Source organism: Rattus norvegicus, chromosome 20 (assembly GCF_036323735.1).
Source record: "Rattus norvegicus strain BN/NHsdMcwi chromosome 20, GRCr8, whole genome shotgun sequence".
Lineage (NCBI taxonomy): Eukaryota > Metazoa > Chordata > Mammalia > Rodentia > Muridae > Rattus > Rattus norvegicus.
This window is the reverse complement of record NC_086038.1, coordinates 26,648,513-26,660,665: the sequence shown is the minus strand read 5'-3', so window position 1 is coordinate 26,660,665 and position 12,153 is coordinate 26,648,513.

Below are 12,153 nucleotides of genomic sequence, written 5' to 3'. Positions count from 1 at the left end.
CTGTTTGTCCTGCATGGTTGCTCTTACTGGGCTTAAACTTGCTTTATGTGACAGATTCTTTGTTTACTTAACCTCATTCAACATTCCTGTCTTCTTTCTCATTCAAGAAGATGAATTGTCTGAAAGGGATTTTTTTTTTTTTTAAAGGAGTTGGAGGACTGCTCTTTGAGGTTACAAAGAAAACCTGACCTCAGCTCCAAAACATGAGCATGATTAATAGCAAAGCCCAAGTGAGAGCCAAATGTAGCTTTCCTTTTAAATTAATAACAAATTAGGTTCAGGCTTGATTAGCATTAGTCATCATATCATTGTGTGATCCCCTTTAACCAGAACATGACCTCCTTTTTTCGAAGTAATTAAAAATTATGTTACTATTGTATTTTTTAAATTAATGAATCAGGTACATGAGTTTCCCACTTCCAGTGAATAGTGGAATTTTTTTTTATTTTAAAAGAAATTTCTTGGATTTTAATTGACCAAGTTAAAGATCATGCTAAAAATACATCAGGTCTTTTCATAATGAGACATGTTTTATATCAGGGATAGGATATACTTGGATCAAACTAAGGAACTTTGTATCTTTAATTAAACCAAGCAATGCTTGGTCTCCCTTGAAACTGAGCAGTCAATATGAACTCTGTCTCAGTGCAGCTCACAGTAAAAGGAATGCTTCAAGTTTGTGACTAATCTATGAGCTGTTGTTCAGGACTGGGCAGGACTTTGGGTCTCAGCCTCTAAGGAAATACGAACATCATTAACACAGTCAGAGGCTGTGTGGTGAAAGCAGCATAGTCTGGGTTTTTGGCTGATTAGCTTTTTAAGGCTCCATAGTGATGCTATGAGAACATTCTCTGGATATAATTCTTAAAATTGTTAAAGTCACAATGTCTAGTGTTGAACACGTTTAATCCCAATGCTTGGGAGGTAGGGACAGGTAGGTCTTTGTGAGTTCGAAGCCAACTATATAATGACTTCTCACATAGCCCTGGCTGTCTCATAGGAAAAATAGAAGTCAGAAAGGTGGGCTATCAAGACAGTCTAGTGTGTAAAGTGCTTGTGCACATATAGGCATGAATTTGAATCCCTAGTGCTCTTAAAAGCTAGGCACATCCCTCACACATGTAGCAGATATACAGCTTGGGTTTCATGTTGGTCCTTCAACAACTGGAGCAGGGGCTGACCCTGACTCTGTGGCCTGCCTGTGGATCCTGTTCCCCTAACTGGATCACTTTTTCTGACCTCAGTGGGAGAGGATGTGCAGGGACTTGATGTGCCAGGGTGAATTGGTACCCTTATCAGAGGAGAAGGGGATGGGCTACATGAAGGGGGGATGAGAGGAGAGGAGAGGAGAGGAGAGGAGGTTCTGCAATCATTATGTAAAGTGAATAGTGGAGAAAATAAACAGAAAAGATGCACAGAGGAGGTAGGGATGAGTGAATCCCTGAGTTTGCCAGCCAGACCTAGTCGAGACAAAAGGATGATCCCTGTGTCCAGTGAAGAGACCCTGTTTCAAAACTGAAGTGGAAGACAATATAACAAGACACCTGATGTCAACTGTTGGCCTCCAAACTCATATGTATGAGCCCGTGTCACATACACCACACACAGGACACACAGAAAAAATACACATGGCTTATAGAATCCATTCTAGAGCAGCTTTAATTATTAAAATGTATTACCTAGACTTAATGATTTTTTTCCACAAAGATTTACGTCATAGCTTTAAAGTGTTACATTTCAAGATTTCCACGGAGAATCTTTTTAACAGAGTACATTGCACACCAGATAATAAGACTTTTTCAAGAAAATTTTACATTATGAATTTATGGCTTTCTAAGAAAACTTTTTTCAGTAGTAGGACTTGAACCTAGGGCCTGGTGCATGGTAGACATGTGTGGCACCTCTGAGATAGATCCCTAGAGCTTTTATAGTTTTGACATGGGAGCTCATTAGGTGGTTGCCTTTGAACCCATCCTGCAACCCAGGTGGGCCTTGAACATGTGCAAGGCTTAGAGTCGAGAAATTCCTATTAGTTTGTAAACTACACAAAAAGGAATCTGAGATTTCTCCAAGTTTTAAAAACGTTCAAATGAATGAACATTGTATTTGTAACTTTAAAAGTAAATTCAAGGCCAGCAAGATGACTTAGTGAGTAAAGGGTGCTTATTGCACAAGACTAGAGACTGAGTCTTGTACCTGGAACCTGCATACAATGGAAGGAGAAAACTGACTCCAAAATGTTCTCTACCACAAGTGTGCCACAGCATACATGCGCGTGTGCGCGCGCACACACACACACACACACAAACACACACTCATCATCATCGTTTTTAAAACTAAATCCACATATTTAGAATTATAAAACAAGATTAATATGGCTTCACAGACTTAAGGTGTGACTGGTGCAGAATGGATAAGGGGAGAAGGATGGGAAAAAGATACACAGCCTCATAGAATTATACGTGACTTGGATTATGAATGCTGAGCTAGTCCCCAAGTTGAAAATGTGTGGATGAGCTTTAAATCAAGAGTCTTTTGCTAGTAGCCACAACTGCTTTATTGTAGATGACAGCTCTTATGCTTAGAGGATAGCGTTCTACAACACCAGATAATAGGTAAGATGTTACATTGGCCTTTAAAGCATTCCTTAAGAATTTGGACTTTACTCTGTAGCAAGGGCTTCTCACCTTTTTGATTTCTTGGCATAATTGAGATATGATACAGACCCATTTCTGAGAGAGCATAGGAGAATTTTTATGGTATGAAAATTATGTACGAATAATGATTTCATACACCCTCCTGTTTTGAAAACTTGAAGTGGCTGTGATGTAGCCTGACATCTTAGTCTGAATTTTGCTGAATTTAATATGACTCTATAGACTGAGCAAATTATAAACAGTATCTGTCCATTTGACTTACAGTCTGCCCACTGGGAAATCTGAGACCTAATGCCACATACCATGAGGACTTTCTTGTTGCAACAGGACATGGCCAAAGCTAACATATATCAGAGAAAAGAGATGGAGCAAACTGAAGAAAGGGGCCACATTGCATTTTTAATAACTAACCTACATGTGGAGGTCATTTTTCTCAAAGCCATCATGATGGTGTGCAGTAACAATTTTAGAGTTTTGAATTCTTTAAAAAACTCAGAAATACTATAAGAATATGTTTCCATTTTAATCACCAGTGTGGGGGTCTGGGGCTGCTTCACAGCAGCTGACTACAATTTGTCACGTGCTTTAGCGTAGGCACAGTTTTGTCAGTTGCAGATAGTTTCCATGGTTTTGTGACTTTTGGCATTCTGGGGAGTTTTCAGGGGGGTCTATCAGTACTAAGGCCCTGAGAGGGAGTGTGGGTTGTTTGTTGTTTGTTGGTTGGTATTGGTCACAGTTTGTGAAGCAGTCATGTGCAAAAAAGAAACAAGAAGAAATTAGGCTACTTTTTGCTGAGTTCCTTGGGGCAAGTTTGATCTTCACCATCAGGGTATCTAACAATAACATCACCCTCTTTGTTGCCCATGGCATTATTCAGGGATCTCTTTCCTTTTCCCCCTATTTTTTCCCTCTTTTATCTAGTGTTAGGGGATTGAAAGGGTGGAAAGGGGGTGGTGGAGAAAGGTGGAAGAGAAAAGAACCCATGAAAAAGGCAAAGACTATAATGGCAGTTAAACATTTCAACAAGTTTTTTGGAGGGGGCATTCAACCACACCACTCCATATCCCATACTTACACTGTAGGGGGGTTGGGATATTGCTCTAACTGGAATCCACTGTAAGCAATGGGGAGACAGTAAGGAACTTTCTCTTTAAATGAAAAGACATGCATTATAGAAAGACAATTATGGCTTTCATGTAGACGGGCCCAGTGGGGAGGATTAGAAGCTATTTCCATAGTTTAGGTGGGAGATCATTAGCACCTTGACAGCCCACAGGGAAAGCATGTGACTGAAGGCATGTGTGCTTTGTGGGAATGTTGACCAGACAAAGGATGAGTCACGATCAGTCATGAGGTATGTATCTGAGACCTGTCTGTCATATAAGAACAAAACATCCTGTGAGTTTATGCCTTACTCACCTGACCATCCTGAACCCTAGGAAATTGCTCAGATTGTCCTGCTGTTTCTATTTTCAGGCCCCCTTTTCCAGGGATTACATTTAGATCAGCATGGCTAGAGTGTTGGGTGGGTAGTGGAGAGGGACGGGAAAAGACACTGGAGATGGAGAGATAGACCAGGCTAATTTTAAAAAGAAACAATACAAGGGCTGAGAGATGCCTCAGTGGTTAAGAACATTCACTTGGCGCTCTTGTAGAGAACCTAGATTCAGTTTTCAGAAGTCAGAAGAAGGTTCGCATCAGTCTCAACACAAGTTCTGGGAGATCCAGCTTCCTCATCTGGCCTCTGTGAGTACCCAGCACACATACAGTGCACATACATTCATACTCTTGAAATAAAAATACATTTTTTAAGAACAAAAGAATATAGGTAGCAAGACTGCCAGTCCTCAGAATGCCTTCACAAGTTGGTGTGGGAGTGGGGATGGGGTTGTCTCTGTGATTGACATCCCAGTGCTTTCGATGGTAAGGCTCAAAAGGAAAGCACGAATGATTTGGTATGTGAATTTGAGGTTTTGGATTAAGGTAGTTTGGTTTGATACATGAGCTTCCTAAAATATTGCTGCCAAACCCAGTGAGTGGTAGTTTAGCTTCTAGGGATCATTCTCTGAATACGAGTTTAAAATGGTGTAGGCACCTTCATTTTCTTTTCAAGAAATAAGAATACTGGAGGAACAGGGAACGTCTTGTATTGTCTCTGCCATCTTTCAGCCTCTGTCATCACCACTCTTGCCTCAGAGTTAGGAGCTTCCAGAAGGTGTTTCCTTTTGCCTTCCTATTTAAACACCACACCAAATGCTCTAGTGAATATATCTCATGCCATTTACTTTTTACTTTTTACTTTTTACTTTTTACTCATGCCATTTTGTTTTTGTTTTTGTTTTTTTTTTCCAAGACAGGGTTTTTCTGTGGAGCCCTGGCCATCCTGGAATGTAGACCAGGCTGGTCTTAACTCAGAGATGCATCAGCCTCTGCCTTCAGGGTGATGGGGCTAAAGGCGTGTGCCCCGCTGTCCAGCTGAGAATTCTTAGAGAGTTTTTTTTAAACCAAAGTTGCAGTTTTAACTGAATGATTGATTTAAAATTGATTGTTATTTCTGAATACTGCCCTTGTGTGGCTCACTTAGGAAACTGCCAGTGTTTGTGTGTGTGTGTGTGTGTGTGTGTGTGTGTGTGTGTCTGCACATACAATGACCCACATATGTGGGTCGGAGGACAACTAGAAGGTATTGAATTTCCTCTTCCACCCTGTGGACCCCCCCCCAAACATCGGACTCAGGCTGAGATCTCTTTAGTGTTCAAAGAGACCATAATAGTAATCATAATCATTCATCTGTCTTCCATGAGAGACAGCAGAGAAGGGATGGTGGTTCTTACACAGTACCTGGCCAATATTACACTTCTTATTCAAACAATGTTTGATGACATGATAGAATAAAGGATCGACTGAGTGCATATGTCAAAGAGCATAGTCCTGGAGAATTTCAGCATCAATCTTGCTGTAAACTAAGTGTGCCTCACACCCAAATTCATGTTGGGACTGAATCCTCAGTGTCGTGGTGCTAGGGAAATGGTGCTTTGGGAAGATGATAAAGTTGTGAGAGTGGATCAGCCCTCTTGTGGAGAAGTTAGCACTCTTATACCAGAGACTCCAGACAGGCCCCTTCTTTCTTCTACTATGAGAGCTCACAGTGGAAAGAACCACTTATGAACCACCACGCTGGTTCCAAAGCTGCCAGTTCCTTTATCTCAAGCTTTGCAGCTTCGAGAAATACATGGTTCTTGCTTAAGATTCATATTTTTGTTAGAATGGCTGAATCAACTAAAAGCTGAATTTCTTGTAATAACCGTTAATCAGCCACAGAGTGGCCCCAAGAAGTGTCCAACTAAATCCTGGAGCTGTTTCAACATGATCATCTCTGAGCCTCAGGACAAGCCCTGAAACTCCATCTACATGACATCATGCACTTGAAAGATAGATGTTAACAAGGGCACGAGCAGAAGCTACAATGCTGTCACTTGTGGGCTGCTGCAGAGTGAACACGAATGCCCAGATGCCAAAGCACAATCTGAAATAACATACAATCCATGTGTCGTGCTGGAAACCACTGCCAACCCACCTACCCCTGCCAAGTGTTAGCAGCTGCCTCGGCAAGTGCCTCTGGGGTTCCAGACTTGTGCAATCCCCAAAGCAGGGCCAATCAGTGCCTCCGACTCCTGGAGAACACAGACAATGCACTTTGGGTGTGGAGAAGTGGGCAGCCATGTGGTAGGCAGGGTTGGCTGTTCAGCTGGCCTTTCAGCCACACCTTCTAGAGTTCACAAACTTCCTGGAAAGGCCTCTGGCAAGAAGGGTATGGCACATGAGTTACCGTGTGTTTTCTCTGCAGCTAAATGGCATTTCTGTGTTGCCCCTGGATTTAAGAGCCTATTTCTTTAATGAGAGGATCTTTATAAGCTCACTCCTGAAAAGTCATTTCTTATTTTTAAAAATGAATTTAGATGCCAGAGAAAGTAAGGAATAAGGGAATATTTGATAATTCTGCAAAATAAGTTTGTTTTAAAAATTAGTTTATAAGGAGTCCATATGCTAGGCTTATTTTATAAAAATAGGCTAAAATTAAAAAAATTCTCTCAATGCAGACTTGTATCATGACTATTTAAGCACTCTGGTCAACCATGGTAAGAGCACTACTTTCCTAAGAGCGAGTGGGGCTCAGGGACCACTCCCTACAGCCCCTTGTTACAAACAGGAAGGCAGGTTAGAGATGCACAGCCAGCAATGGCTGCAGGCCAGGGTATGAATTTCATAACTTCCAGCACTTGAGTTTTAATTATTTGGAATGCATAAAGTACCAAACAATAACCAGTTAAAATATCGAGCTATATATAGTTATATAGGAAATATGAAATCAAAGCTACAACACTATAAATTTTTAACAGTGGAAAACCTTACCATTCAACTTTTTGGACAAAATAAATTTATATCTTTATTAAAGATACTCTAAGGGAATTTTCATGATTAGAAGTTAATGCTACTATGTGCCATAGTTTAGAACTCTGCAGTACTGCCTGTGGGAAGTATAAAATGAAATACTGTCAGCTTAAAATAGACTTCTGCTTTTTTTCCTAGTTCTAGTTTGCATTCAAACTAAGACTCACTTTGACCTCCATAAACCCAAGATGATGTCTGATTTGTCTTCATTTTTTAATTTAATATACATTATTCTGTAGCTATTGCCCTTAAGTCAAAAAGGTATGTGTTTTTTTTCAAGTGGTTGACCTGAATGGAATTAGTGTGAAAGTGCGATGCTTTTAATTGGCCAATACTGTATGCATAAAATCCATCTACTTTTTCCCCAGGAAGAGAAGATTTGACTGGGTTCTTAGCAGGAGGTTCAGAGATGCAACAGGCCAGCATTTTTCACACTCAGTACACCATGCAGATATCTGCTACTCACTCCCTTTTGTTAAACACAGCATTATACAGGAGGAAAATGGTGGCCATGATTTTGTTTTGATTTGCTTATTTTTTTCTTTTGCTTTATTTAATTTTTAGAGCCTTTCACTGAGTTTTTCCACTTCTTGCAGGTTCAGGTACTTTTTTGTTGTTGTTTTCTTTTGTCCCCTAAGGCCTTTCCTGGTTCCTTCTTAAGTTTGACCTTTTTAACTGACCCATGGTAGTTGCACATTTGTATAGGGCCTGGTGTGCTCTTGCTGTGCATGTATACACTGTGTAATTATGATATCGAATCAATCACCATTTTTAGTATCTCAGACATTTATTGTTCTTTGGGTTGGGAGCACTCTGTCCTCTCTCCTAGCATTTTAGAAATATTCAGTGAAATATTATTAACCAGAGTCACCCACTGCATGGCAGAAGACTGAAGCAAGCTCAGCGTATCCAAATGCAGCTCACTCATTAAATTCACCCTTCCTCATCCACTTCCTTCCGTGGGTGAGCTTTTCCATTTCCTCTCATCAGTGCCTGTCTTTGTGCACCTGTGCTGAGTCCTTCACCTTCATACCCTCCAGGGTTACCGTTGCCGATGTAAAGAACAGGGTTTCATTCTTTTATGATTTTTCCCTTTAATGAGCTAGAATTGTGTTGCAGAAAGCTAGAACTGAAAGGTATCTCCAAACATTTTCCGCTTTATTTTTCTAATGTTTGTTGAGCTAACTCTAGGTTGAATCCTCAAAATAGTATAATAATAATAATAATAATAATAATAATAATAATTTAATGCTATTTTTCATTAAATCAAAAGGTCTGATATTTTGCCCCCTAAATATCTGATGCCATCAAATATTAACATCTGTTCCCTCTAGCTCATCATGAAAAGAACAAAAACCTGAACCCTCTCTGTTTTTAACATGTGATCCATCCCTTAGAGAATCTCATTTTAATTCTTACTGAGGCTGTAAGCATGGGCTCAGGTGGCATAACAAGAAGATGAAGGTCAACCACACACTTCCAGTGTGAGGGCTTTGGACAGGAAGACCACTCCCCCTCCCCCACTGCTGAGACATCAGAGAACTAGAGAGAAGGGATTTGAGCTCTGCGAGCAGGAAAATAAAAACCATAGCCAAAAGCGGGAGGGTAAAAAGGTCACAGTGAGAGCTATTGGCGTGTTGCTCATTGGTAAATGGCCGGAGAGCAAAGAAAGCATTGCTGACTAGGAACATGGCCTGGGCTAAGTATTACTGGAAAGGGTAGTTTGCCAAGCGAGCATGACACCGTCCATGGCAGCAAGAAAGCAAACAGAAAAACGTGGTGTTGAAGAAGAATGTGAAGTCTAAGGGATGAATACCATCAGAGGCCAGGTACCTGGGATGAGGGAGAGCATAGATATTAGACTGCGCAGTTGCTCCGTGTCAGAGTAAGGCATGTGGCGCTTGTCCTCCTGACAACTGGAAGCACCGGGCTTTCTGGTGGTAAAGCAATGCCACTCGCTGGCTTGTTTTCTCTGTCTGCCCTATACATTAAACAAAAACATGGAGTTGTAGCAAATGGCAAGACACAGAGCATAAGGCACTGTTTTAAATCAGCACTCCTGTGGTCCTCACAGAGGTTTGTAAATATTAAAATGGCAGTGCCCTTGCATCCTTCCCAATCGTATCTTCATTCAGGCCCCAAGGATGAAAAGTGCTGCCCCGATTCTTAATCATTGCCTTTGTTTTTCTTTCTAGTTTTCTCATAATACAACACATACATAACATACTTTCAAAGTCGAATTTATTTATTAGACTTTTAAAACTGTTTATAAATGAAATCATACTAGATAGGTGGTGGTGACACACACCTTTAATCCAGTGCTCAGGAGGCAGAGAGGCAGAGAGGCAGAGAGGCAGAGAGGCATCTCTGAGTTCGAGGCCAGCCTAGCCTACAAAGTGAGTTCTAGGTTCAGCTACACAGAGGAATTTTGTCCTGAAAAAAAATTATACTAAATATATTTTTGAAGGTTTAATTTTATCATTTAACCTCATATTTTATTTGTGTTTTTGGGGTGGGGGAGGATGAGACAGGATTTCTCTGTTACCACCAGCTTCAACATCACATTTTAAAGATTTGTCTTTGCTAATTGTTGCCACAGTAATATTTATTGATTTGTGTTGCTATATAGTTCTCACTTGTTTGAGTACTATATATGTTACATCTTTTCTGTTGTTGGATACTTGATTTCTTCACTGGTTCTTATCTATGTCCCCCCACCCCCAGACAGGGGCCTTAATGACAGTCTTTATATAGGAGAGCAGCCAGGCCCCACCCTGGAAAAAAAGCTCAAGATCAGGCAGCAAAATCCCTCTAATCCCAGGCCACTCTGGAAAGCTCTCCCTCCATCCCCTGACTTCACCACCCCCTATTCTCCCCACCTCATCTCCCCACCAAGAAACCCTATATAAAGCCTGCCCCCTGCTCAGTTCTTGTGTCTTTCCCAGTATGTTTCATGTGTGTGGCTTGTGCCATCTGAGTTTGTGGTATACCTTGACTCCCAACTGCCAGGATGCCTTTCCCTTCAGAGCTGCTGCTACTCTTACATTAGTAGTAGTTACTGTTTTAACTAGCTTTATTTACCTGCTGCTGTGAACAACATTGCCATGCACTTTCATACTCTGTATCTTGTTCACAGGCGAACAACCATCTTTAGCTTACACTTGCCCTGTTCTGCTTGCTTTTTGTTAAAAAGTAGAGTTTATTTTAGGTTTACTGAAAACTCAGAGGAAGGTAATGAGATGTTCTGTGCGCTCTCTGTGGCACACGAGTGGAAAGCCTCTCTCTCTCTCTCTCTCTCTCTCTCTCTCTCTCTCTCTCTCTCTCTCTCTCTCTTTCTCTTTCTCTCTTTCTGTTTCCCAGATAGGAGTTCTATGCGTAGCTCTGGCTGTCACTGTAGACCAGGCTTGTCTCAAACTCACAGAAAATATGTCTACCTTTACCTAGCTTTGTATCATTCGGAATTGTTTCTTTTTCTCTTTTTGCTTTTGCTTTTCTTCTTTCTGTTTTATTCCCCACCCACTCCAGGTGCTAGGACTTGAACCTAGGACTTGTACCCACTAAACACCCACTCTCTCACTAAGTTCCAGGTCCAACCTCTCTTACCCTGAAAAGATTTCTGGGTCTTTCTGCACTCATTCTCCTGTTAATCCCCACTAACCACTTTTCACGTCACTGTCTGCAGAGTTTTGCTTTTTCCAGGTCACAGAACTGTACCACACAGTGAGTAACCTAGAAGGTCAGCTTCTTTCACTTAAGTGCTTCAAGTTTCATCAAGTCTTTTATATCTTTTGGGGGTGGGGGCTGGGGATAGATGGTCAGGTAGGTTTCAAGACAGGGTTTCTCTGTGTAGCCCTGGCTGTCCTGGCACTCTCTCTGTAAATTGGGCTGACCTTTGACTCAGCGATCTGCCTGCCTCTGCCTCCCAAGTGCTGGGATTAAAGGTGTGTGCACCCCACTGCCCAGCTTATGCCTTTTCTATACTGACAGCATTTTTTAGAGTTAAATAATATTCCATTGTCTGAGTGTATATTATTAGTCTGTTTACTGAAGAACAGTTGGGTTATTTGGAGAGTTATGGCTGAAGGAATTATAAACATTTGTGTTCAGGTTTTCTGCCAAACATGTGTTCTTACCAAAGTGTCACACATACTCAATAATAAGGTGAGCGTATTCTAGTTGTCTTAGGGTTTTTATTGTTGTGAAGAGACACCATGATCATGGCAACTCTTATGAGAGAGAACATTTAATTAAGGCTGGCTTAGAGTTCAGAGGTATAGTCCATGACCACCGTGGCAGGGAGCATGGTGGCATGCAGGCAGACATGGCGCTGGAGAGGTAGCTACATCTTGACCTACATCTTGACCCACAGGTAGCAAGGAGAGGTTGTGTGTTACATTGAGAACAGCTTGAGCATATAAAGAGACCTCAAAGCCCACCCCCACAGTGACACACTTCCTCCAACAAGGCCACACCTACCCCAATAAGGCCACACCTCCTCACAGTGCCACTTTTAGAAGAGGGTCTGCTTCATACGTGAAGAGGAAATATCAAACCTGAAAAGTGGTAAACTGCATAGAAAGTTGAGACATGCCTGCCAGCAACTCAATTTTTATAAATTGAAAACCTAGTATCGTTAATATTAAAATTCTAATAAAAATGAGCTGGGTGGTGGTGGCTCCTCCCTTTAATCTCAGCACACAGGAGGCAGAGGCAGGTGGATCTCTGTGAGTTTGAGACCGGACTGGTCTACAGAGCAAGTTCCAGGATGGCCAAAGCTACACAGAGAAACTGTCTGAAAATATAACCAAACAAAAGAAAAATCTAAGAAAAGAAATAAGTTAAAGGGCAATATGAGCACTATTGAAGGTGTGGGTAACTGCTGGATGTGTAAGTAAAAATATCTATTAAGCAACTGGAAATGTTTGTGCAGAATTTGGAAGGGGAAGAGAAGAGGACTCTGGGCATGTTGACACATAGTCTAAGCCGTGGTAGAAGAGCATTGATAAGGTGCAGGTTGCTTGAACATTTACTATTGCTGGAACTA